This window comes from Hemiscyllium ocellatum, unplaced genomic scaffold (assembly GCF_020745735.1).
Source record: "Hemiscyllium ocellatum isolate sHemOce1 unplaced genomic scaffold, sHemOce1.pat.X.cur. scaffold_3730_pat_ctg1, whole genome shotgun sequence".
Lineage (NCBI taxonomy): Eukaryota > Metazoa > Chordata > Chondrichthyes > Orectolobiformes > Hemiscylliidae > Hemiscyllium > Hemiscyllium ocellatum.
This window is the reverse complement of record NW_026868596.1, coordinates 1,375-27,228: the sequence shown is the minus strand read 5'-3', so window position 1 is coordinate 27,228 and position 25,854 is coordinate 1,375. Positions and strand designations below refer to the sequence as shown.

Genomic DNA, 25,854 nt, shown 5'->3' with positions numbered 1-25,854 from the left:
TGGCTGTGTGGAATGCTCTGCCCCAGAGGGCAGTGGAGGCCCAGTCTCTGGATTCATTTAAGAAAGAGTTGCATAGAGCTCTCAAGGATAGTGGAATCAAGGGTTACGGAGATAAGGCAGGAACAGGATACTGATTAAGGATGATCAGCCATGATCATATTGAATGGTGGTGCAGGCTCGAAAGGCAGAATGGCCAACTCCTGCACCTATTGTCCTCCTTTCCTGACTGCCACCCGCAGACAGCGTGCAGCCCCAATCCCTTTCTTTCCGTCTTTCTCGCTGATTTCGGCAGCGCTCCGCTCTCCTCCCCTCCCTGTCTGGTGCCTGCAGGCGACTGATGGCCGGCACAGCAGCAGCAGCAGCAGCAGCAGCAGCAAAAATAACCTGCCGCTCCATTGCGTGGCACAACACAAGTGCAGAGGGGTGACTTGAGCAGCCCCTGCTGGCGGAAAAAGCCTACTGCACCTGGTATTCCCAGGCGGTCTCCCATCCAAGTACTAACCAGGCCTGAGTCTGCTTAGCTTCCGAGATCAGACGAGATCGGGCGTTTTCAGACTAGTATGGCCGTAGGCACCGGCCCTTCCTTTTCTCCCTACTTCAAGGCGTGCTGGCCAGCCACATTTTCTTTGCTGCTCTTTCTCTTTATCCCCTTTGTTTTTTTTTTCTCTTTTCTCTTTGCTCTTCCTCCTCTGTGCGTGCTTCCCTCCCTCCGTCCCTCCAGCTGCCTTTCAGCCAGCCCTTGCCCACCAGGCTCCTGTAGTCTCCCACATCCCCACGCAGGCCAACTGCAAGCCCTCCCCCTGCTTCATCAGGCTGCAGCCTGCATTCTCTCATCCTTCCGCACTCCTCCACGCCTCCCTTTCCCAATGGCAGGCAGTGGCCAGGGGGGTACCGCAGGGATCACTACTGGCACCGCAGCTTTTTACCATATATCTTAACCATCTACAAGATGCTATTAGCCATAACATTAGCAAATTTGCTGATGATACTAAGCTGGCTGGCAGGGTGAAATGTCATCAGGATGTTAGCAGATTACAGGGTGACCTGGACAAGTTAGGTGAGTGGCCAGATGCAATTTAATGTGGATAAATCAATGGTTACCCACTTTGGTGGAAGGCAGATTACTACCTAAATGGAATCAATTTAGGTCAAGGGGCAGGACAGAGAGATCTGGGGGTTCCTGTACACCACTCAATGAAGGTAAGCATGCAGGTACAGCAGGTAGTGAAGAAGGCTAATAGCATGCTGGCCTTCATAACAAGAGGGATGGAGTATAGAAGCAAAGAGGTTCTTTTGCAGCTGTACAGGGCCCTGGTGAGACCACACCTGGAGTACTGTGTGCAGTTCTGCTCTCCAGATTTGATTCTGGCTATTGAGGGAATGCAGCGTAGGTTCACCAGGTCAATTCCTGGACTGGCGGGATTACCTTACACTGAAAGACTGGAGCGACTGGGCTTGTGTGTACCCTCGAGTTTAGAAGACTGAGAGGGGATCTGATTGAGACATTTCAGATCATCAAAGGATTGGACACTCTGGCGGCAGGAAACATGTTTCCGCTGCTGGGTGAGTGCCGAAACAGAGGACACTGCTTAAAAATACGGGGTAGACCATTTAGGACAGAGATGAGGAGAAACTTCTTCACCCAGAGAGTGGTGGCTGTGTGGAATGCTCTGCCCCAGAGGGCAGTGGAGGCCCAGTCTCTGGATTCATTTAAGAAAGAGTTGCATAGAGCTCTCAAGGATAGTGGAATCAAGGGTTACGGAGATAAGGCAGGAACAGGATACTGATTAAGGATGATCAGCCATGATCATATTGAATGGTGGTGCAGGCTCGAAAGGCAGAATGGCCAACTCCTGCACCTATTGTCCTCCTTTCCTGACTGCCACCCGCAGACAGCGTGCAGCCCCAATCCCTTTCTTTCCGTCTTTCTCGCTGATTTCGGCAGCGCTCCGCTCTCCTCCCCTCCCTGTCTGGTGCCTGCAGGCGACTGATGGCCGGCACAGCAGCAGCAGCAGCAGCAGCAGCAGCAGCAAAATAACCTGCCGCTCCATTGCGTGGCACAACACAAGTGCAGAGGGGTGACTTGAGCAGCCCCTGCTGGCGGAAAAAGCCTACTGCACCTGGTATTCCCAGGCGGTCTCCCATCCAAGTACTAACCAGGCCTGAGTCTGCTTAGATCCGAGATCGGGCGTTTTCAGACTAGTATGGCCGTAGGCACCGGCCCCTTCCTTTTCTCCCTACTTCAAGGCGTGCTGGCCAGCCACATTTTCTTTGCTGCTCTTTCTCTTTATCCCCTTTGTTTTTTTTTTCTCTTTTCTCTTTGCTCTTCCTCCTCTGTGCGTGCTTCCCTCCCTCCGTCCCTCCAGCTGCCTTTCAGCCAGCCCTTGCCCACCAGGCTCCTGTAGTCTCCCACATCCCCACGCAGGCCAACTGCAAGCCCTCCCCCTGCTTCATCAGGCTGCAGCCTGCATTCTCTCATCCTTCCGCACTCCTCCACGCCTCCCTTTCCCAATGGCAGGCAGTGGCCAGGGGGGTACCGCAGGGATCACTACTGGCACCGCAGCTTTTTACCATATATCTTAACCATCTACAAGATGCTATTAGCCATAACATTAGCAAATTTGCTGATGATACTAAGCTGGCTGGCAGGGTGAAATGTCATCAGGATGTTAGCAGATTACAGGGTGACCTGGACAAGTTAGGTGAGTGGCCAGATGCAATTTAATGTGGATAAATCAATGGTTACCCACTTTGGTGCAAGGCAGATTACTACCTAAATGGAATCAATTTAGGTCAAGGGGCAGGACAGAGAGATCTGGGGGTTCCTGTACACCACTCAATGAAGGTAAGCATGCAGGTACAGCAGGTAGTGAAGAAGGCTAATAGCATGCTGGCCTTCATAACAAGAGGGATGGAGTATAGAAGCAAAGAGGTTCTTTTGCAGCTGTACAGGGCCCTGGTGAGACCACACCTGGAGTACTGTGTGCAGTTCTGCTCTCCAGATTTGATTCTGGCTATTGAGGGAATGCAGCGTAGGTTCACCAGGTCAATTCCTGGACTGGCGGGATTACCTTACACTGAAAGACTGGAGCGACTGGGCTTGTGTGTACCCTCGAGTTTAGAAGACTGAGAGGGGATCTGATTGAGACATTTCAGATCATCAAAGGATTGGACACTCTGGCGGCAGGAAACATGTTTCCGCTGCTGGGTGAGTGCCGAAACAGAGGACACTGCTTAAAAATACGGGGTAGTACCATTTAGGACAGAGATGAGGAGAAACTTCTTCACCCAGAGAGTGGTGGCTGTGTGGAATGCTCTGCCCCAGAGGGCAGTGGAGGCCCAGTCTCTGGATTCATTTAAGAAAGAGTTGCATAGAGCTCTCAAGGATAGTGGAATCAAGGGTTACGGAGATAAGGCAGGAACAGGATACTGATTAAGGATGATCAGCCATGATCATATTGAATGGTGGTGCAGGCTCGAAAGGCAGAATGGCCAACTCCTGCACCTATTGTCCTCCTTTCCTGACTGCCACCCGCAGACAGCGTGCAGCCCCAATCCCTTTCTTTCCGTCTTTCTCGCTGATTTCGGCAGCGCTCCGCTCTCCTCCCCTCCCTGTCTGGTGCCTGCAGGCGACTGATGGCCGGCACAGCAGCAGCAGCAGCAGCAGCAGCAGCAAAAATAACCTGCCGCTCCATTGCGTGGCACAACACAAGTGCAGAGGGGTGACTTGAGCAGCCCCTGCTGGCGGGGAAAAAGCCTACTGCACCTGGTATTCCCAGGCGGTCTCCCATCCAAGTACTAACCAGGCCTGAGTCTGCTTAGCTTCCGAGATCAGACGAGATCGGGCGTTTTCAGACTAGTATGGCCGTAGGCACCGGCCCCTTCCTTTTCTCCCTACTTCAAGGCGTGCTGGCCAGCCACATTTTCTTTGCTGCTCTTTCTCTTTATCCCCTTTGTTTTTTTTTTCTCTTTTCTCTTTGCTCTTCCTCCTCTGTGCGTGCTTCCCTCCCTCCGTCCCTCCAGCTGCCTTTCAGCCAGCCCTTGCCCACCAGGCTCCTGTAGTCTCCCACATCCCCACGCAGGCCAACTGCAAGCCCTCCCCTGCTTCATCAGGCTGCAGCCTGCATTCTCTCATCCTTCCGCACTCCTCCACGCCTCCCTTTCCCAATGGCAGGCAGTGGCCAGGGGGGTACCGCAGGGATCACTACTGGCACCGCAGCTTTTTACCATATATCTTAACCATCTACAAGATGCTATTAGCCATAACATTAGCAAATTTGCTGATGATACTAAGCTGGCTGGCAGGGTGAAATGTCATCAGGATGTTAGCAGATTACAGGGTGACCTGGACAAGTTAGGTGAGTGGCCAGATGCAATTTAATGTGGATAAATCAATGGTTACCCACTTTGGTGGAAGGCAGATTACTACCTAAATGGAATCAATTTAGGTCAAGGGGCAGGACAGAGAGATCTGGGGGTTCCTGTACACCACTCAATGAAGGTAAGCATGCAGGTACAGCAGGTAGTGAAGAAGGCTAATAGCATGCTGGCCTTCATAACAAGAGGGATGGAGTATAGAAGCAAAGAGGTTCTTTTGCAGCTGTACAGGGCCCTGGTGAGACCACACCTGGAGTACTGTGTGCAGTTCTGCTCTCCAGATTTGATTCTGGCTATTGAGGGAATGCAGCGTAGGTTCACCAGGTCAATTCCTGGACTGGCGGGATTACCTTACACTGAAAGACTGGAGCGACTGGGCTTGTGTGTACCCTCGAGTTTAGAAGACTGAGAGGGGATCTGATTGAGACATTTCAGATCATCAAAGGATTGGACACTCTGGCGGCAGGAAACATGTTTCCGCTGCTGGGTGAGTGCCGAAACAGAGGACACTGCTTAAAAATACGGGGTAGACCATTTAGGACAGAGATGAGGAGAAACTTCTTCACCCAGAGAGTGGTGGCTGTGTGTGGAATGCTCTGCCCCAGAGGGCAGTGGAGGCCCAGTCTCTGGATTCATTTAAGAAAGAGTTGCATAGAGCTCTCAAGGATACTGGAATCAAGGGTTACGGAGATAAGGCAGGAACAGGATACTGATTAAGGATGATCAGCCATGATCATATTGAATGGTGGTGCAGGCTCGAAAGGCAGAATGGCCAACTCCTGCACCTATTGTCCTCCTTTCCTGACTGCCACCCGCAGACAGCGTGCAGCCCCAATCCCTTTCTTTCCGTCTTTCTCGCTGATTTCGGCAGCGCTCCGCTCTCCTCCCCTCCCTGTCTGGTGCCTGCAGGCGACTGATGGCCGGCACAGCAGCAGCAGCAGCAGCAGCAGCAGCAAAAATAACCTGCCGCTCCATTGCGTGGCACAACACAAGTGCAGAGGGGTGACTTGAGCAGCCCTGCTGGCGGAAAAAGCCTACTGCACCTGGTATTCCCAGGCGGTCTCCCATCCAAGTACTAACCAGGCCTGAGTCTGCTTAGCTTCCGAGATCAGACGAGATCGGGCGTTTTCAGACTAGTATGGCCGTAGGCACCGGCCCTTCCTTTTCTCCCTACTTCAAGGCGTGCTGGCCAGCCACATTTTCTTTGCTGCTCTTTCTCTTTATCCCCTTTGTTTTTTTTTTCTCTTTTCTCTTTGCTCTTCCTCCTCTGTGCGTGCTTCCCTCCCTCCGTCCCTCCAGCTGCCTTTCAGCCAGCCCTTGCCCACCAGGCTCCTGTAGTCTCCCACATCCCCACGCAGGCCAACTGCAAGCCCTCCCCCTGCTTCATCAGGCTGCAGCCTGCATTCTCTCATCCTTCCGCACTCCTCCACGCCTCCCTTTCCCAATGGCAGGCAGTGGCCAGGGGGGGTACCGCAGGGATCACTACTGGCACCGCAGCTTTTTACCATATATCTTAACCATCTACAAGATGCTATTAGCCATAACATTAGCAAATTTGCTGATGATACTAAGCTGGCTGGCAGGGTGAAATGTCATCAGGATGTTAGCAGATTACAGGGTGACCTGGACAAGTTAGGTGAGTGGCCAGATGCAATTTAATGTGGATAAATCAATGGTTACCCACTTTGGTGGAAGGCAGATTACTACCTAAATGGAATCAATTTAGGTCAAGGGGCAGGACAGAGAGATCTGGGGGTTCCTGTACACCACTCAATGAAGGTAAGCATGCAGGTACAGCAGGTAGTGAAGAAGGCTAATAGCATGCTGGCCTTCATAACAAGAGGGATGGAGTATAGAAGCAAAGAGGTTCTTTTGCAGCTGTACAGGGCCCTGGTGAGACCACACCTGGAGTACTGTGTGCAGTTCTGCTCTCCAGATTTGATTCTGGCTATTGAGGGAATGCAGCGTAGGTTCACCAGGTCAATTCCTGGACTGGCGGGATTACCTTACACTGAAAGACTGGAGCGACTGGGCTTGTGTGTACCCTCGAGTTTAGAAGACTGAGAGGGGATCTGATTGAGACATTTCAGATCATCAAAGGATTGGACACTCTGGCGGCAGGAAACATGTTTCCGCTGCTGGGTGAGTGCCGAAACAGAGGACACTGCTTAAAAATACGGGGTAGACCATTTAGGACAGAGATGAGGAGAAACTTCTTCACCCAGAGAGTGGTGGCTGTGTGGAATGCTCTGCCCCAGAGGGCAGTGGAGGCCCAGTCTCTGGATTCATTTAAGAAAGAGTTGCATAGAGCTCTCAAGGATAGTGGAATCAAGGGTTACGGAGATAAGGCAGGAACAGGATACTGATTAAGGATGATCAGCCATGATCATATTGAATGGTGGTGCAGGCTCGAAAGGCAGAATGGCCAACTCCTGCACCTATTGTCCTCCTTTCCTGACTGCCACCCGCAGACAGCGTGCAGCCCCAATCCCTTTCTTTCCGTCTTTCTCGCTGATTTCGGCAGCGCTCCGCTCTCCTCCCCTCCCTGTCTGGTGCCTGCAGGCGACTGATGGCCGGCACAGCAGCAGCAGCAGCAGCAGCAAAAATAACCTGCCGCTCCATTGCGTGGCACAACACAAGTGCAGAGGGGTGACTTGAGCAGCCCCTGCTGGCGGAAAAAGCCTACTGCACCTGGTATTCCCAGGCGGTCTCCCATCCAAGTACTAACCAGGCCTGAGTCTGCTTAGCTTCCGAGATCAGACGAGATCGGGCGTTTTCAGACTAGTATGGCCGTAGGCACCGGCCCCTTCCTTTTCTCCCTACTTCAAGGCGTGCTGGCCAGCCACATTTTCTTTGCTGCTCTTTCTCTTTATCCCCTTTGTTTTTTTTTTCTCTTTTCTCTTTGCTCTTCCTCCTCTGTGCGTGCTTCCCTCCCTCCGTCCCTCCAGCTGCCTTTCAGCCAGCCCTTGCCCACCAGGCTCCTGTAGTCTCCCACATCCCCACGCAGGCCAACTGCAAGCCCTCCCCCTGCTTCATCAGGCTGCAGCCTGCATTCTCTCATCCTTCCGCACTCCTCCACGCCTCCCTTTCCCAATGGCAGGCAGTGGCCAGGGGGGTACCGCAGGGATCACTACTGGCACCGCAGCTTTTTACCATATATCTTAACCATCTACAAGATGCTATTAGCCATAACATTAGCAAATTTGCTGATGATACTAAGCTGGCTGGCAGGGTGAAATGTCATCAGGATGTTAGCAGATTACAGGGTGACCTGGACAAGTTAGGTGAGTGGCCAGATGCAATTTAATGTGGATAAATCAATGGTTACCCACTTTGGTGGAAGGCAGATTACTACCTAAATGGAATCAATTTAGGTCAAGGGGCAGGACAGAGAGATCTGGGGGTTCCTGTACACCACTCAATGAAGGTAAGCATGCAGGTACAGCAGGTAGTGAAGAAGGCTAATAGCATGCTGGCCTTCATAACAAGAGGGATGGAGTATAGAAGCAAAGAGGTTCTTTTGCAGCTGTACAGGGCCCTGGTGAGACCACACCTGGAGTACTGTGTGCAGTTCTGCTCTCCAGATTTGATTCTGGCTATTGAGGGAATGCAGCGTAGGTTCACCAGGTCAATTCCTGGACTGGCGGGATTACCTTACACTGAAAGACTGGAGCGACTGGGCTTGTGTGTACCCTCGAGTTTAGAAGACTGAGAGGGGATCTGATTGAGACATTTCAGATCATCAAAGGATTGGACACTCTGGCGGCAGGAAACATGTTTCCGCTGCTGGGTGAGTGCCGAAACAGAGGACACTGCTTAAAAATACGGGGTAGACCATTTAGGACAGAGATGAGGAGAAACTTCTTCACCCAGAGAGTGGTGGCTGTGTGGAATGCTCTGCCCCAGAGGGCAGTGGAGGCCCAGTCTCTGGATTCATTTAAGAAAGAGTTGCATAGAGCTCTCAAGGATAGTGGAATCAAGGGTTACGGAGATAAGGCAGGAACAGGATACTGATTAAGGATGATCAGCCATGATCATATTGAATGGTGGTGCAGGCTCGAAAGGCAGAATGGCCAACTCCTGCACCTATTGTCCTCCTTTCCTGACTGCCACCCGCAGACAGCGTGCAGCCCCAATCCCTTTCTTTCCGTCTTTCTCGCTGATTTCGGCAGCGCTCCGCTCTCCTCCCCTCCCTGTCTGGTGCCTGCAGGCGACTGATGGCCGGCACAGCAGCAGCAGCAGCGCAGCAGCAGCAGCAAAAATAACCTGCCGCTCCATTGCGTGGCACAACACAAGTGCAGAGGGGTGACTTGAGCAGCCCCTGCTGGCGGAAAAAGCCTACTGCACCTGGTATTCCCAGGCGGTCTCCCATCCAAGTACTAACCAGGCCTGAGTCTGCTTAGCTTCCGAGATCAGACGAGATCGGGCGTTTTCAGACTAGTATGGCCGTAGGCACCGCCCCTTCCTTTTCTCCCTACTTCAAGGCGTGCTGGCCAGCCACATTTTCTTTGCTGCTCTTTCTCTTTATCCCCTTTGTTTTTTTTTTCTCTTTTCTCTTTGCTCTTCCTCCTCTGTGCGTGCTTCCCTCCCTCCGTCCCTCCAGCTGCCTTTCAGCCAGCCCTTGCCCACCAGGCTCCTGTAGTCTCCCACATCCCCACGCAGGCCAACTGCAAGCCCTCCCCCTGCTTCATCAGGCTGCAGCCTGCATTCTCTCATCCTTCCGCACTCCTCCACGCCTCCCTTTCCCAATGGCAGGCAGTGGCCAGGGGGGTACCGCAGGGATCACTACTGGCACCGCAGCTTTTTACCATATATCTTAACCATCTACAAGATGCTATTAGCCATAACATTAGCAAATTTGCTGATGATACTAAGCTGGCTGGCAGGGTGAAATGTCATCAGGATGTTAGCAGATTACAGGGTGACCTGGACAAGTTAGGTGAGTGGCCAGATGCAATTTAATGTGGATAAATCAATGGTTACCCACTTTGGTGGAAGGCAGATTACTACCTAAATGGAATCAATTTAGGTCAAGGGGCAGGACAGAGAGATCTGGGGGTTCCTGTACACCACTCAATGAAGGTAAGCATGCAGGTACAGCAGGTAGTGAAGAAGGCTAATAGCATGCTGGCCTTCATAACAAGAGGGATGGAGTATAGAAGCAAAGAGGTTCTTTTGCAGCTGTACAGGGCCCTGGTGAGACCACACCTGGAGTACTGTGTGCAGTTCTGCTCTCCAGATTTGATTCTGGCTATTGAGGGAATGCAGCGTAGGTTCACCAGGTCAATTCCTGGACTGGCGGGATTACCTTACACTGAAAGACTGGAGCGACTGGGCTTGTGTGTACCCTCGAGTTTAGAAGACTGAGAGGGGATCTGATTGAGACATTTCAGATCATCAAAGGATTGGACACTCTGGCGGCAGGAAACATGTTTCCGCTGCTGGGTGAGTGCCGAAACAGAGGACACTGCTTAAAAATACGGGGTAGACCATTTAGGACAGAGATGAGGAGAAACTTCTTCACCCAGAGAGTGGTGGCTGTGTGGAATGCTCTGCCCCAGAGGGCAGTGGAGGCCCAGTCTCTGGATTCATTTAAGAAAGAGTTGCATAGAGCTCTCAAGGATAGTGGAATCAAGGGTTACGGAGATAAGGCAGGAACAGGATACTGATTAAGGATGATCAGCCATGATCATATTGAATGGTGGTGGTGCAGGCTCGAAAGGCAGAATGGCCAACTCCTGCACCTATTGTCCTCCTTTCCTGACTGCCACCCGCAGACAGCGTGCAGCCCCAATCCCTTTCTTTCCGTCTTTCTCGCTGATTTCGGCAGCGCTCCGCTCTCCTCCCCTCCCTGTCTGGTGCCTGCAGGCGACTGATGGCCGGCACAGCAGCAGCAGCAGCAGCAGCAGCAGCAAAAATAACCTGCCGCTCCATTGCGTGGCACAACACAAGTGCAGAGGGGTGACTTGAGCAGCCCCTGCTGGCGGAAAAAGCCTACTGCACCTGGTATTCCCAGGCGGTCTCCCATCCAAGTACTAACCAGGCCTGAGTCTGCTTAGCTTCCGAGATCAGGCGTTTTCAGACTAGTATGGCCGTAGGCACGGCCCCTTCCTTTTCTCCCTACTTCAAGGCGTGCTGGCCAGCCACATTTTCTTTGCTGCTCTTTCTCTTTATCCCTTTGTTTTTTTTTTCTCTTTTCTCTTTGCTCTTCCTCCTCTGTGCGTGCTTCCTCCCTCCGTCCCTCCAGCTGCCTTTCAGCCAGCCCTTGCCCACCAGGCTCCTGTAGTCTCCCACATCCCCACGCAGGCCAACTGCAAGCCTCCCCCTGCTTCATCAGGCTGCAGCCTGCATTCTCTCATCCTTCCGCACTCCTCCACGCCTCCCTTTCCCAATGGCAGGCAGTGGCCAGGGGGGTACCGCAGGGATCACTACTGGCACCGCAGCTTTTTACCATATATCTTAACCATCTACAAGATGCTATTAGCCATAACATTAGCAAATTTGCTGATGATACTAAGCTGGCTGGCAGGGTGAAATGTCATCAGGATGTTAGCAGATTACAGGGTGACCTGGACAAGTTAGGTGAGTGGCCAGATGCAATTTAATGTGGATAAATCAATGGTTACCCACTTTGGTGGAAGGCAGATTACTACCTAAATGGAATCAATTTAGGTCAAGGGGCAGGACAGAGAGATCTGGGGGTTCCTGTACACCACTCAATGAAGGTAAGCATGCAGGTACAGCAGGTAGTGAAGAAGGCTAATAGCATGCTGGCCTTCATAACAAGAGGGATGGAGTATAGAAGCAAAGAGGTTCTTTTGCAGCTGTACAGGGCCCTGGTGAGACCACACCTGGAGTACTGTGTGCAGTTCTGCTCTCCAGATTTGATTCTGGCTATTGAGGGAATGCAGCGTAGGTTCACCAGGTCAATTCCTGGACTGGCGGGATTACCTTACACTGAAAGACTGGAGCGACTGGGCTTGTGTGTACCCTCGAGTTTAGAAGACTGAGAGGGGATCTGATTGAGACATTTCAGATCATCAAAGGATTGGACACTCTGGCGGCAGGAAACATGTTTCCGCTGCTGGGTGAGTGCCGAAACAGAGGACACTGCTTAAAAATACGGGGTAGACCATTTAGGACAGAGATGAGGAGAAACTTCTTCACCCAGAGAGTGGTGGCTGTGTGGAATGCTCTGCCCCAGAGGGCAGTGGAGGCCCAGTCTCTGGATTCATTTAAGAAAGAGTTGCATAGAGCTCTCAAGGATAGTGGAATCAAGGGTTACGGAGATAAGGCAGGAACAGGATACTGATTAAGGATGATCAGCCATGATCATATTGAATGGTGGTGCAGGCTCGAAAGGCAGAATGGCCAACTCCTGCACCTATTGTCCTCCTTTCCTGACTGCCACCCGCAGACAGCGTGCAGCCCCAATCCCTTTCTTTCCGTCTTTCTCGCTGATTTCGGCAGCGCTCCGCTCTCCTCCCCTCCCTGTCTGGTGCCTGCAGGCGACTGATGGCCGGCACAGCAGCAGCAGCAGCAGCAGCAAAAATAACCTGCCGCTCCATTGCGTGGCACAACACAAGTGCAGAGGGGTGACTTGAGCAGCCCCTGCTGGCGGAAAAAGCCTACTGCACCTGGTATTCCCAGGCGGTCTCCCATCCAAGTACTAACCAGGCCTGAGTCTGCTTAGCTTCCGAGATCAGAAGTTTTCAGACTAGTATGGCCGTAGGCACCGGCCCCTTCCTTTTCTCCCTACTTCAAGGCGTGCTGGCCAGCCACATTTTCTTTGCTGCTCTTTCTCTTTATCCCCTTTGTTTTTTTTTCTCTTTTCTCTTTGCTCTTCCTCCTCTGTGCGTGCTTCCCTCCCTCCGTCCCTCCAGCTGCCTTTCAGCCAGCCCTTGCCCACCAGGCTCCTGTAGTCTCCCACATCCCCACGCAGGCCAACTGCAAGCCCTCCCCCTGCTTCATCAGGCTGCAGCCTGCATTCTCTCATCCTTCCGCACTCCTCCACGCCTCCCTTTCCCAATGGCAGGCAGTGGCCAGGGGGGTACCGCAGGGATCACTACTGGCACCGCAGCTTTTTACCATATATCTTAACCATCTACAAGATGCTATTAGCCATAACATTAGCAAATTTGCTGATGATACTAAGCTGGCTGGGCAGGGTGAAATGTCATCAGGATGTTAGCAGATTACAGGGTGACCTGGACAAGTTAGGTGAGTGGCCAGATGCAATTTAATGTGGATAAATCAATGGTTACCCACTTTGGTGCAAGGCAGATTACTACCTAAATGGAATCAATTTAGGTCAAGGGGCAGGACAGAGAGATCTGGGGGTTCCTGTACACCACTCAATGAAGGTAAGCATGCAGGTACAGCAGGTAGTGAAGAAGGCTAATAGCATGCTGGCCTTCATAACAAGAGGGATGGAGTATAGAAGCAAAGAGGTTCTTTTGCAGCTGTACAGGGCCCTGGTGAGACCACACCTGGAGTACTGTGTGCAGTTCTGCTCTCCAGATTTGATTCTGGCTATTGAGGGAATGCAGCGTAGGTTCACCAGGTCAATTCCTGGACTGGCGGGATTACCTTACACTGAAAGACTGGAGCGACTGGGCTTGTGTGTACCCTCGAGTTTAGAAGACTGAGAGGGGATCTGATTGAGACATTTCAGATCATCAAAGGATTGGACACTCTGGCGGCAGGAAACATGTTTCCGCTGCTGGGTGAGTGCCGAAACAGAGGACACTGCTTAAAAATACGGGGTAGACCATTTAGGACAGAGAGATGAGGAGAAACTTCTTCACCCAGAGAGTGGTGGCTGTGTGGAATGCTCTGCCCAGAGGGCAGTGGAGGCCCAGTCTCTGGATTCATTTAAGAAAGAGTTGCATAGAGCTCTCAAGGATAGTGGAATCAAGGGTTACGGAGATAAGGCAGGAACAGGATACTGATTAAGGATGATCAGCCATGATCATATTGAATGGTGGTGCAGGCTCGAAAGGCAGAATGGCCAACTCCTGCACCTATTGTCCTCCTTTCCTGACTGCCACCCGCAGACAGCGTGCAGCCCCAATCCTTTCTTTCCGTCTTTCTCGCTGATTTCGGCAGCGCTCCGCTCTCCTCCCCTCCCTGTCTGGTGCCTGCAGGCGACTGATGGCGGCACAGCAGCAGCAGCAGCAGCAGCAAAATAACCTGCCGCTCCATTGCGTGGCACAACACAAGTGCAGAGGGGTGACTTGAGCAGCCCCTGCTGGCGGAAAAAGCCTACTGCACCTGGTATTCCCAGGCGGTCTCCCATCCAAGTACTAACCAGGCCTGAGTCTGCTTAGCTTCCGAGATCAGACGAGATCGGGCGTTTTCAGACTAGTATGGCCGTAGGCACCGGCCCCTTCCTTTTCTCCCTACTTCAAGGCGTGCTGGCCAGCCACATTTTCTTTGCTGCTCTTTCTCTTTATCCCCTTTGTTTTTTTTTTCTCTTTTCTCTTTGCTCTTCCTCCTCTGTGCGTGCTTCCCTCCCTCCGTCCCTCCAGCTGCCTTTCAGCCAGCCCTTGCCCACCAGGCTCCTGTAGTCTCCCACATCCCCACGCAGGCCAACTGCAAGCCCTCCCCCTGCTTCATCAGGCTGCAGCCTGCATTCTCTCATCCTTCCGCACTCCTCCACGCCTCCCTTTCCCAATGGCAGGCAGTGGGGTGGGGGGTACCGCAGGGATCACTACTGGCACCGCAGCTTTTTACCATATATCTTAACCATCTACAAGATGCTATTAGCCATAACATTAGCAAATTTGCTGATGATACTAAGCTGGCTGGCAGGGGTGAAATGTCATCAGGATGTTAGCAGATTACAGGGTGACCTGGACAAGTTAGGTGAGTGGCCAGATGCAATTTAATGTGGATAAATCAATGGTTACCCACTTTGGTGGAAGGCAGATTACTACCTAAATGGAATCAATTTAGGTCAAGGGGCAGGACAGAGAGATCTGGGGGTTCCTGTACACCACTCAATGAAGGTAAGCATGCAGGTACAGCAGGTAGTGAAGAAGGCTAATAGCATGCTGGCCTTCATAACAAGAGGGATGGAGTATAGAAGCAAAGAGGTTCTTTTGCAGCTGTACAGGGCCCTGGTGAGACCACACCTGGAGTACTGTGTGCAGTTCTGCTCTCCAGATTTGATTCTGGCTATTGAGGGAATGCAGCGTAGGTTCACCAGGTCAATTCCTGGACTGGCGGGATTACCTTACACTGAAAGACTGGAGCGACTGGGCTTGTGTGTACCCTCGAGTTTAGAAGACTGAGAGGGGATCTGATTGAGACATTTCAGATCATCAAAGGATTGGACACTCTGGCGGCAGGAAACATGTTTCCGCTGCTGGGTGAGTGCCGAAACAGAGGACACTGCTTAAAAATACGGGGTAGACCATTTAGGACAGAGATGAGGAGAAACTTCTTCACCCAGAGAGTGGTGGCTGTGTGGAATGCTCTGCCCCAGAGGGCAGTGGAGGCCCAGTCTCTGGATTCATTTAAGAAAGAGTTGCATAGAGCTCTCAAGGATAGTGGAATCAAGGGTTACGGAGATAAGGCAGGAACAGGATACTGATTAAGGATGATCAGCCATGATCATATTGAATGGTGGTGCAGGCTCGAAAGGCAGAATGGCCAACTCCTGCACCTATTGTCCTCCTTTCCTGACTGCCACCCGCAGACAGCGTGCAGCCCCAATCCCTTTCTTTCCGTCTTTCTCGCTGATTTCGGCAGCGCTCCGCTCTCCTCCCCTCCCTGTCTGGTGCCTGCAGGCGACTGATGGCCGGCACAGCAGCAGCAGCAGCAGCAGCAGCAGCAGCAAAAATAACCTGCCGCTCCATTGCGTGGCACAACACAAGTGCAGAGGGGTGACTTGAGCAGCCCCTGCTGGCGGAAAAAGCCTACTGCACCTGGTATTCCCAGGCGGTCTCCCATCCAAGTACTAACCAGGCCTGAGTCTGCTTAGCTTCCGAGATCAGACGAGATCGGGCGTTTTCAGACTAGTATGGCCGTAGGCACGGCCCCTTCCTTTTCTCCCTACTTCAAGGCGTGCTGGCCAGCCACATTTTCTTTGCTGCTCTTTCTCTTTATCCCCTTTGTTTTTTTTTCTCTTTTCTCTTTGCTCTTCCTCCTCTGTGCGTGCTTCCCTCCCTCCGTCCCTCCAGCTGCCTTTCAGCCAGCCCTTGCCCACCAGGCTCCTGTAGTCTCCCACATCCCCACGCAGGCCAACTGCAAGCCCTCCCCCTGCTTCATCAGGCTGCAGCCTGCATTCTCTCATCCTTCCGCACTCCTCCACGCCTCCCTTTCCCAATGGCAGGCAGTGGCCAGGGGGGTACCGCAGGGATCACTACTGGCACCGCAGCTTTTTACCATATATCTTAACCATCTACAAGATGCTATTAGCCATAACATTAGCAAATTTGCTGATGATACTAAGCTGGCTGGCAGGGTGAAATGTCATCAGGATGTTAGCAGATTACAGGGTGACCTGGACAAGTTAGGTGAGTGGCCAGATGCAATTTAATGTGGATAAATCAATGGTTACCCACTTTGGTGGAAGGCAGATTACTACCTAAATGGAATCAATTTAGGTCAAGGGGCAGGACAGAGAGATCTGGGGGTTCCTGTACACCACTCAATGAAGGTAAGCATGCAGGTACAGCAGGTAGTGAAGAAGGCTAATAGCATGCTGGCCTTCATAACAAGAGGGATGGAGTATAGAAGCAAAGAGGTTCTTTTGCAGCTGTACAGGGCCCTGGTGAGACCACACCTGGAGTACTGTGTGCAGTTCTGCTCTCCAGATTTGATTCTGGCTATTGAGGGAATGCAGCGTAGGTTCACCAGGTCAATTCCTGGACTGGCGGGATTACCTTACACTGAAAGACTGGAGCGACTGGGCTTGTGTGTACCCTCGAGTTTAGAAGACTGAGAGGGGATCTGATTGAGACATTTCAGATCATCAAAGGATTGGACACTCTGGCGGCAGGAAACATGTTTCCGCTGCTGGGTGAGTGCCGAAACAGAGGACACTGCTTAAAAATACGGGGTAGACCATTTAGGACAGAGATGAGGAGAAACTTCTTCACCCAGAGAGTGGTGGCTGTGTGGAATGCTCTGCCCCAGAGGGCAGTGGAGGCCCAGTCTCTGGATTCATTTAAGAAAGAGTTGCATAGAGCTCTCAAGGATAGTGGAATCAAGGGTTACGGAGATAAGGCAGGAACAGGATACTGATTAAGGATGATCAGCCATGATCATATTGAATGGTGGTGCAGGCTCGAAAGGCAGAATGGCCAACTCCTGCACCTATTGTCCTCCTTTCCTGACTGCCACCCGCAGACAGCGTGCAGCCCCAATCCCTTTCTTTCCGTCTTTCTCGCTGATTTCGGCAGCGCTCCGCTCTCCTCCCCTCCCTGTCTGGTGCCTGCAGGCGACTGATGGCCGGCAGCAGCAGCAGCAGCAGCAGCAGCAGCAGCAAAAATAACCTGCCGCTCCATTGCGTGGCACAACACAAGTGCAGAGGGGTGACTTGAGCAGCCCCTGCTGGCGGAAAAAGCCTACTGCACCTGGTATTCCCAGGCGGTCTCCCATCCAAGTACTAACCAGGCCTGAGTCTGCTTAGCTTCCGAGATCAGACGAGATCGGGCGTTTTCAGACTAGTATGGCCGTAGGCACCGGCCCCTTCCTTTTCTCCCTACTTCAAGGCGTGCTGGCCAGCCACATTTTCTTTGCTGCTCTTTCTCTTTATCCCCTTTGTTTTTTTTTTCTCTTTTCTCTTTGCTCTTCCTCCTCTGTGCGTGCTTCCCTCCCTCCGTCCCTCCAGCTGCCTTTCAGCCAGCCCTTGCCCACCAGGCTCCTGTAGTCTCCCACATCCCCACGCAGGCCAACTGCAAGCCCTCCCCCTGCTTCATCAGGCTGCAGCCTGCATTCTCTCATCCTTCCGCACTCCTCCACGCCTCCCTTTCCCAATGGCAGGCAGTGGCCAGGGGGGTACCGCAGGGATCACTACTGGCACCGCAGCTTTTTACCATATATCTTAACCATCTACAAGATGCTATTAGCCATAACATTAGCAAATTTGCTGATGATACTAAGCTGGCTGGCAGGGTGAAATGTCATCAGGATGTTAGCAGATTACAGGGTGACCTGGACAAGTTAGGTGAGTGGCCAGATGCAATTTAATGTGGATAAATCAATGGTTACCCACTTTGGTGGAAGGCAGATTACTACCTAAATGGAATCAATTTAGGTCAAGGGGCAGGACAGAGAGATCTGGGGGTTCCTGTACACCACTCAATGAAGGTAAGCATGCAGGTACAGCAGGTAGTGAAGAAGGCTAATAGCATGCTGGCCTTCATAACAAGAGGGATGGAGTATAGAAGCAAAGAGGTTCTTTTGCAGCTGTACAGGGCCCTGGTGAGACCACACCTGGAGTACTGTGTGCAGTTCTGCTCTCCAGATTTGATTCTGGCTATTGAGGGAATGCAGCGTAGGTTCACCAGGTCAATTCCTGGACTGGCGGGATTACCTTACACTGAAAGACTGGAGCGACTGGGCTTGTGTGTACCCTCGAGTTTAGAAGACTGAGAGGGGATCTGATTGAGACATTTCAGATCATCAAAGGATTGGACACTCTGGCGGCAGGAAACATGTTTCCGCTGCTGGGTGAGTGCCGAAACAGAGGACACTGCTTAAAAATACGGGGTAGACCATTTAGGACAGAGATGAGGAGAAACTTCTTCACCCAGAGAGTGGTGGCTGTGTGGAATGCTCTGCCCCAGAGGGCAGTGGAGGCCCAGTCTCTGGATTCATTTAAGAAAGAGTTGCATAGAGCTCTCAAGGATAGTGGAATCAAGGGTTACGGAGATAAGGCAGGAACAGGATACTGATTAAGGATGATCAGCCATGATCATATTGAATGGTGGTGCAGGCTCGAAAGGCAGAATGGCCAACTCCTGCACCTATTGTCCTCCTTTCCTGACTGCCACCCGCAGACAGCGTGCAGCCCCAATCCCTTTCTTTCCGTCTTTCTCGCTGATTTCGGCAGCGCTCCGCTCTCCTCCCCTCCCTGTCTGGTGCCTGCAGGCGACTGATGGCCGGCAGCAGCAGCAGCAGCAGCAGCAGCAGCAGCAAAAATAACCTGCCGCTCCATTGCGTGGCACAACACAAGTGCAGAGGGGTGACTTGAGCAGCCCCTGCTGGCGGAAAAAGCCTACTGCACCTGGTATTCCCAGGCGGTCTCCCATCCAAGTACTAACCAGGCCTGAGTCTGCTTAGCTTCCGAGATCAGACGAGATCGGGCGTTTTCAGACTAGTATGGCCGTAGGCACCGGCCCCTTCCTTTTCTCCCTACTTCAAGGCGTGCTGGCCAGCCACATTTTCTTTGCTGCTCTTTCTCTTTATCCCCTTTGTTTTTTTTTCTCTCTTTTCTCTTTGCTCTTCCTCCTCTGTGCGTGCTTCCCTCCCTCCGTCCCTCCAGCTGCCTTTCAGCCAGCCCTTGCCCACCAGGCTCCTGTAGTCTCCCACATCCCCACGCAGGCCAACTGCAAGCCCTCCCCCTGCTTCATCAGGCTGCAGCCTGCATTCTCTCATCCTTCCGCACTCCTCCACGCCTCCCTTTCCCAATGGCAGGCAGTGGCCAGGGGGGTACCGCAGGGATCACTACTGGCACCGCAGCTTTTTACCATATATCTTAACCATCTACAAGATGCTATTAGCCATAACATTAGCAAATTTGCTGATGATACTAAGCTGGCTGGCAGGGTGAAATGTCATCAGGATGTTAGCAGATTACAGGGTGACCTGGACAAGTTAGGTGAGTGGCCAGATGCAATTTAATGTGGATAAATCAATGGTTACCCACTTTGGTGGAAGGCAGATTACTACCTAAATGGAATCAATTTAGGTCAAGGGGCAGGACAGAGAGATCTGGGGGTTCCTGTACACCACTCAATGAAGGTAAGCATGCAGGTACAGCAGGTAGTGAAGAAGGCTAATAGCATGCTGGCCTTCATAACAAGAGGGATGGAGTATAGAAGCAAAGAGGTTCTTTTGCAGCTGTACAGGGCCCTGGTGAGACCACACCTGGAGTACTGTGTGCAGTTCTGCTCTCCAGATTTGATTCTGGCTATTGAGGGAATGCAGCGTAGGTTCACCAGGTCAATTCCTGGACTGGCGGGATTACCTTACACTGAAAGACTGGAGCGACTGGGCTTGTGTGTACCCTCGAGTTTAGAAGACTGAGAGGGGATCTGATTGAGACATTTCAGATCATCAAAGGATTGGACACTCTGGCGGCAGGAAACATGTTTCCGCTGCTGGGTGAGTGCCGAAACAGAGGACACTGCTTAAAAATACGGGGTAGACCATTTAGGACAGAGATGAGGAGAAACTTCTTCACCCAGAGAGTGGTGGCTGTGTGGAATGCTCTGCCCCAGAGGGCAGTGGAGGCCCAGTCTCTGGATTCATTTAAGAAAGAGTTGCATAGAGCTCTCAAGGATAGTGGAATCAAGGGTTACGGAGATAAGGCAGGAACAGGATACTGATTAAGGATGATCAGCCATGATCATATTGAATGGTGGTGCAGGCTCGAAAGGCAGAATGGCCAACTCCTGCACCTATTGTCCTCCTTTCCTGACTGCCACCCGCAGACAGCGTGCAGCCCCAATCCCTTTCTTTCCGTCTTTCTCGCTGATTTCGGCAGCGCTCCGCTCTCCTCCCCTCCCTGTCTGGTGCCTGCAGGCGACTGATGGCCGGCACAGCAGCAGCAGCAGCAGCAAAAATAACCTGCCGCTCCATTGCGTGGCACAACACAAGTGCAGAGGGGTGACTTGAGCAGCCCTGCTGGCGGAAAAAGCCTACTGCACCTGGTATTCCCAGGCGGTCTCCCATCCAAGTACTAACCAGGCCTGAGTCTGCTTAGCTTCCGAGATCAGACGAGATCGGGCGTTTTCAGACTAGTATGGCCGTAGGCACCGGCCCCTTCCTTTTCTCCCTACTTCAAGGCGTGCTGGCCAGCCACATTTTCTTTGCTGCTCTTTCTCTTTATCCCCTTTGTTTTTTTTTTCTCTTTTCTCTTTGCTCTTCCTCCTCTGTGCGTGCTTCCCTCCCTCCGTCCCTCCAGCTGCCTTTCAGCCAGCCCTTGCCCACCAGGCTCCTGTAGTCTCCACATCCCCACGCAGGCCAACTGCAAGCCCTCCCCCTGCTTCATCAGGCTGCAGCCTGCATTCTCTCATCCTTCCGCACTCCTCCACGCCTCCCTTCCCAATGGCAGGCAGTGGCCAGGGGGGTACCGCAGGGATCACTACTGGCACCGCAGCTTTTTACCATATATCTTAACCATCTACAAGATGCTATTAGCCATAACATTAGCAAATTTGCTGATGATACTAAGCTGGCTGGCAGGGTGAAATGTCATCAGGATGTTAGCAGATTACAGGGTGACCTGGACAAGTTAGGTGAGTGGCCAGATGCAATTTAATGTGGATAAATCAATGGTTACCCACTTTGGTGGAAGGCAGATTACTACCTAAATGGAATCAATTTAGGTCAAGGGGCAGGACAGAGAGATCTGGGGGTTCCTGTACACCACTCAATGAAGGTAAGCATGCAGGTACAGCAGGTAGTGAAGAAGGCTAATAGCATGCTGGCCTTCATAACAAGAGGGATGGAGTATAGAAGCAAAGAGGTTCTTTTGCAGCTGTACAGGGCCCTGGTGAGACCACACCTGGAGTACTGTGTGCAGTTCTGCTCTCCAGATTTGATTCTGGCTATTGAGGGAATGCAGCGTAGGTTCACCAGGTCAATTCCTGGACTGGCGGGATTACCTTACACTGAAAGACTGGAGCGACTGGGCTTGTGTGTACCCTCGAGTTTAGAAGACTGAGAGGGGATCTGATTGAGACATTTCAGATCATCAAAGGATTGGACACTCTGGCGGCAGGAAACATGTTTCCGCTGCTGGGTGAGTGCCGAAACAGAGGACACTGCTTAAAAATACGGGGTAGACCATTTAGGACAGAGATGAGGAGAAACTTCTTCACCCAGAGAGTGGTGGCTGTGTGGAATGCTCTGCCCCAGAGGGCAGTGGAGGCCCAGTCTCTGGATTCATTTAAGAAAGAGTTGCATAGAGCTCTCAAGGATAGTGGAATCAAGGGTTACGGAGATAAGGCAGGAACAGGATACTGATTAAGGATGATCAGCCATGATCATATTGAATGGTGGTGCAGGCTCGAAAGGCAGAATGGCCAACTCCTGCACCTATTGTCCTCCTTTCCTGACTGCCACCGCAGACAGCGTGCAGCCCCAATCCCTTTCTTTCCGTCTTTCTCGCTGATTTCGGCAGCGCTCCGCTCTCCTCCCCCCCTGTCTGGTGCCTGCAGGCGACTGATGGCCGGCACAGCAGCAGCAGCAGCAGCAGCAGCAGCAGCAGCAAAAATAACCTGCCGCTCCATTGCGTGGCACAACACAAGTGCAGCCCCTGCTGGCGGAAAAAAGCCTACTGCACCTGGTATTCCCAGGCGGTCTCCCATCCAAGTACTAACCAGGCCTGAGTCTGCTTAGCTTCCGAGATCAGACGAGATCGGGGTTTTCAGACTAGTATGGCCGTAGGCACCGGCCCCTTCCTTTTCTCCCTACTTCAAGGCGTGCTGGCCAGCCACATTTTCTTTGCTGCTCTTTCTCTTTATCCCCTTTGTTTTTTTTTTCTCTTTTCTCTTTGCTCTTCCTCCTCTGTGCGTGCTTCCCTCCCTCCGTCCCTCCAGCTGCCTTTCAGCCAGCCCTTGCCCACCAGGCTCCTGTAGTCTCCCACATCCCCACGCAGGCCAACTGCAAGCCCTCCCCCTGCTTCATCAGGCTGCAGCCTGCATTCTCTCATCCTTCCGCACTCCTCCACGCCTCCCTTTCCCAATGGCAGGCAGTGGCCAGGGGGGTACCGCAGGGATCACTACTGGCACCGCAGCTTTTTACCATATATCTTAACCATCTACAAGATGCTATTAGCCATAACATTAGCAAATTTGCTGATGATACTAAGCTGGCTGGCAGGGGTGAAATGTCATCAGGATGTTAGCAGATTACAGGGTGACCTGGACAAGTTAGGTGAGTGGCCAGATGCAATTTAATGTGGATAAATCAATGGTTACCCACTTTGGTGGAAGGCAGATTACTACCTAAATGGAATCAATTTAGGTCAAGGGGCAGGACAGAGAGATCTGGGGGTTCCTGTACACCACTCAATGAAGGTAAGCATGCAGGTACAGCAGGTAGTGAAGAAGGCTAATAGCATGCTGGCCTTCATAACAAGAGGGATGGAGTATAGAAGCAAAGAGGTTCTTTTGCAGCTGTACAGGGCCCTGGTGAGACCACACCTGGAGTACTGTGTGCAGTTCTGCTCTCCAGATTTGATTCTGGCTATTGAGGGAATGCAGCGTAGGTTCACCAGGTCAATTCCTGGACTGGCGGGATTACCTTACACTGAAAGACTGGAGCGACTGGGCTTGTGTGTACCCTCGAGTTTAGAAGACTGAGAGGGGATCTGATTGAGACATTTCAGATCAAAGGATTGGACACTCTGGCGGCAGGAAACATGTTTCCGCTGCTGGGTGAGTGCCGAAACAGAGGACACTGCTTAAAAATACGGGGGGGTAGACCATTTAGGACAGAGATGAGGAGAAACTTCTTCACCCAGAGAGTGGTGGCTGTGTGGAATGCTCTGCCCAGAGGGCAGTGGAGGCCCAGTCTCTGGATTCATTTAAGAAAGAGTTGCATAGAGCTCTCAAGGATAGTGGAATCAAGGGTTACGGAGATAAGGCAGGAACAGGATACTGATTAAGGATGATCAGCCATGATCATATTGAATGGTGGTGCAGGCTCGAAAGGCAGAATGGCCAACTCCTGCACCTATTGTCCTCCTTTCCTGACTGCCACCCGCAGACAGCGTGCAGCCCCAATCCCTTTCTTTCCGTCTTTCTCGCTGATTTCGGCAGCGCTCCGCTCTCCTCCCCTCCCTGTCTGGTGCCTGCAGGCGACTGATGGCCGGCAGCAGCAGCAGCAGCAGCAGCAGCAAAAATAACCTGCCGCTCCATTGCGTGGCACAACACAAGTGCAGAGGGGTGACTTGAGCAGCCCCTGCTGGCGGAAAAAGCCTACTGCACCTGGTATTCCCAGGCGGTCTCCCATCCAAGTACTCACCAGGCCTGAGTCTGCTTAGCTTCCGAGATCAGACCAGATCGGGCGTTTTCAGACTAGTATGGCCGTAGGCACCAGCCCCTTCCTTTTCTCCCTACTTCAAGGCGTGCTGGCCAGCCACATTTTCTTTGCTGCTCTTTCTCTTTATCCCCTTTGTTTTTTTTTTCTCTTTTCTCTTTGCTCTTTCTCCTCTGTGCGTGCTTCCCTCCCTCCGTCCCTCCAGCTGCCTTTCAGCCGGGCATTGCCCACCAGGCTCCTGTAGTCTCCCACATCCCCACGCAGGCCAACTGCAAGCCCTCCCCCTGCTTCATCAGGCTGCAGCCTGCATTCTCTCATCCTTCCGCACTCCTCCACGCCTCCCTTTCCCAATGGCAGGCAGTGGCCAGGGGGGGTACCGCAGGGATCACTACTGGCACCGCAGCTTTTTACCATATATCTTAACCATCTACAAGATGCTATTAGCCATAACATTAGCAAATTTGCTGATGATACTAAGCTGGCTGGCAGGGTGAAATGTCATCAGGATGTTAGCAGATTACAGGGTGACCTGGACAAGTTAGGTGAGTGGCCAGATGCAATTTAATGTGGATAAATCAATGGTTACCCACTTTGGTGGAAGGCAGATTACTACCTAAATGGAATCAATTTAGGTCAAGGGGCAGGACAGAGAGATCTGGGGGTTCCTGTACACCACTCAATGAAGGTAAGCATGCAGGTACACAGCAGGTAGTGAAGAAGGCTAATAGCATGCTGGCCTTCATAACAAGAGGGATGGAGTATAGAAGCAAAGAGGTTCTTTTGCAGCTGTACAGGGCCCTGGTGAGACCACACCTGGAGTACTGTGTGCAGTTCTGCTCTCCAGATTTGATTCTGGCTATTGAGGGAATGCAGCGTAGGTTCACCAGGTCAATTCCTGGACTGGCGGGATTACCTTACACTGAAAGACTGGAGCGACTGGGCTTGTGTGTACCCTCGAGTTTAGAAGACTGAGAGGGGATCTGATTGAGACATTTCAGATCATCAAAGGATTGGACACTCTGGCGGCAGGAAACATGTTTCCGCTGCTGGGTGAGTGCCGAAACAGAGGACACTGCTTAAAAATACGGGGTAGACCATTTAGGACAGAGATGAGGAGAAACTTCTTCACCCAGAGAGTGGTGGCTGTGTGGAATGCTCTGCCCCAGAGGGCAGTGGAGGCCCAGTCTCTGGATTCATTTAAGAAAGAGTTGCATAGAGCTCTCAAGGATAGTGGAATCAAGGGTTACGGAGATAAGGCAGGAACAGGATACTGATTAAGGATGATCAGCCATGATCATATTGAATGGTGGTGCAGGCTCGAAAGGCAGAATGGCCAACTCCTGCACCTATTGTCCTCCTTTCCTGACTGCCACCCGCAGACAGCGTGCAGCCCCAATCCCTTTCTTTCCGTCTTTCTCGCTGATTTCGGCAGCGCTCCGCTCTCCTCCCCTCCCTGTCTGGTGCCTGCAGGCGACTGATGGCCGGCACAGCAGCAGCAGCAGCAGCAGCAGCAGCAAAAATAACTGCCGCTCCATTGCGTGGCACAACACAAGTGCAGAGGGGTGACTTGAGCAGCCCCTGCTGGCGGAAAAAGCCTACTGCACCTGGTATTCCCAGGCGGTCTCCCATCCAAGTACTAACCAGGCCTGAGTCTGCTTAGCTTCCGAAGATCAGGCGTTTTCAGACTAGTATGGCCGTAGGCACCGGCCCTTCCTTTTCTCCCTACTTCAAGGCGTGCTGGCCAGCCACATTTTCTTTGCTGCTCTTTCTCTTTATCCCTTTGTTTTTTTTTTCTCTTTTCTCTTTGCTCTTCCTCCTCTGTGCGTGCTTCCCTCCCTCCGTCCCTCCAGCTGCCTTTCAGCCAGCCCTTGCCCACCAGGCTCCTGTAGTCTCCCACATCCCCACGCAGGCCAACTGCAAGCCCTCCCCCTGCTTCATCAGGCTGCAGCCTGCATTCTCTCATCCTTCCGCACTCCTCCACGCCTCCCTTTCCCAATGGCAGGCAGTGGCCAGGGGGGGTACCGCAGGGATCACTACTGGCACCGCAGCTTTTTACCATATATCTTAACCATCTACAAGATGCTATTAGCCATAACATTAGCAAATTTGCTGATGATACTAAGCTGGCTGGCAGGGTGAAATGTCATCAGGATGTTAGCAGATTACAGGGTGACCTGGACAAGTTAGGTGAGTGGCCAGATGCAATTTAATGTGGATAAATCAATGGTTACCCACTTTGGTGGAAGGCAGATT

General features: G+C 52.1%; 12 non-coding genes and 4 pseudogenes across 12 annotated transcripts; all 16 read right to left on the bottom strand.

Moving 5' to 3' along the window:
- Positions 1 to 453: 453 nt before the first annotated feature.
- LOC132813487 (5S ribosomal RNA) lies at positions 454 to 572 on the bottom strand. The gene has a single exon (XR_009644084.1). It is a non-coding gene; the product is annotated as a 5S ribosomal RNA (ribosomal RNA).
- Positions 573 to 2,108: 1,536 nt separating this feature from the next.
- Positions 2,109 to 2,216, bottom strand: LOC132813500 (5S ribosomal RNA; annotated as a pseudogene).
- A 1,538-nt stretch (positions 2,217 to 3,754) lies between these two features.
- On the bottom strand, positions 3,755 to 3,873 carry LOC132813486 (5S ribosomal RNA). Its single transcript, XR_009644083.1, has one exon. It is a non-coding gene; the product is annotated as a 5S ribosomal RNA (ribosomal RNA).
- A 1,535-nt stretch (positions 3,874 to 5,408) lies between these two features.
- On the bottom strand, positions 5,409 to 5,527 carry LOC132813485 (5S ribosomal RNA). Its single transcript, XR_009644082.1, has one exon. It is a non-coding gene; the product is annotated as a 5S ribosomal RNA (ribosomal RNA).
- Positions 5,528 to 7,056: 1,529 nt separating this feature from the next.
- LOC132813484 (5S ribosomal RNA) lies at positions 7,057 to 7,175 on the bottom strand. Its single transcript, XR_009644081.1, has one exon. It is a non-coding gene; the product is annotated as a 5S ribosomal RNA (ribosomal RNA).
- Positions 7,176 to 8,712: 1,537 nt separating this feature from the next.
- Positions 8,713 to 8,831, bottom strand: LOC132813483 (5S ribosomal RNA). Its single transcript, XR_009644080.1, has one exon. It is a non-coding gene; the product is annotated as a 5S ribosomal RNA (ribosomal RNA).
- A 1,537-nt stretch (positions 8,832 to 10,368) lies between these two features.
- Positions 10,369 to 10,477, bottom strand: LOC132813495 (5S ribosomal RNA; annotated as a pseudogene).
- A 1,525-nt stretch (positions 10,478 to 12,002) lies between these two features.
- Positions 12,003 to 12,111, bottom strand: LOC132813498 (5S ribosomal RNA; annotated as a pseudogene).
- A 1,527-nt stretch (positions 12,112 to 13,638) lies between these two features.
- LOC132813503 (5S ribosomal RNA) lies at positions 13,639 to 13,757 on the bottom strand. Its single transcript, XR_009644093.1, has one exon. It is a non-coding gene; the product is annotated as a 5S ribosomal RNA (ribosomal RNA).
- A 1,539-nt stretch (positions 13,758 to 15,296) lies between these two features.
- LOC132813502 (5S ribosomal RNA) lies at positions 15,297 to 15,415 on the bottom strand. Its single transcript, XR_009644092.1, has one exon. It is a non-coding gene; the product is annotated as a 5S ribosomal RNA (ribosomal RNA).
- Positions 15,416 to 16,949: 1,534 nt separating this feature from the next.
- LOC132813501 (5S ribosomal RNA) lies at positions 16,950 to 17,068 on the bottom strand. The gene has a single exon (XR_009644091.1). It is a non-coding gene; the product is annotated as a 5S ribosomal RNA (ribosomal RNA).
- Positions 17,069 to 18,604: 1,536 nt separating this feature from the next.
- LOC132813494 (5S ribosomal RNA) lies at positions 18,605 to 18,723 on the bottom strand. Its single transcript, XR_009644090.1, has one exon. It is a non-coding gene; the product is annotated as a 5S ribosomal RNA (ribosomal RNA).
- Positions 18,724 to 20,249: 1,526 nt separating this feature from the next.
- On the bottom strand, positions 20,250 to 20,368 carry LOC132813482 (5S ribosomal RNA). The gene has a single exon (XR_009644079.1). It is a non-coding gene; the product is annotated as a 5S ribosomal RNA (ribosomal RNA).
- A 1,521-nt stretch (positions 20,369 to 21,889) lies between these two features.
- LOC132813490 (5S ribosomal RNA) lies at positions 21,890 to 22,007 on the bottom strand. The gene has a single exon (XR_009644087.1). It is a non-coding gene; the product is annotated as a 5S ribosomal RNA (ribosomal RNA).
- A 1,530-nt stretch (positions 22,008 to 23,537) lies between these two features.
- LOC132813493 (5S ribosomal RNA) lies at positions 23,538 to 23,656 on the bottom strand. The gene has a single exon (XR_009644089.1). It is a non-coding gene; the product is annotated as a 5S ribosomal RNA (ribosomal RNA).
- A 1,537-nt stretch (positions 23,657 to 25,193) lies between these two features.
- Positions 25,194 to 25,303, bottom strand: LOC132813496 (5S ribosomal RNA; annotated as a pseudogene).
- Positions 25,304 to 25,854: the final 551 nt, after the last annotated feature.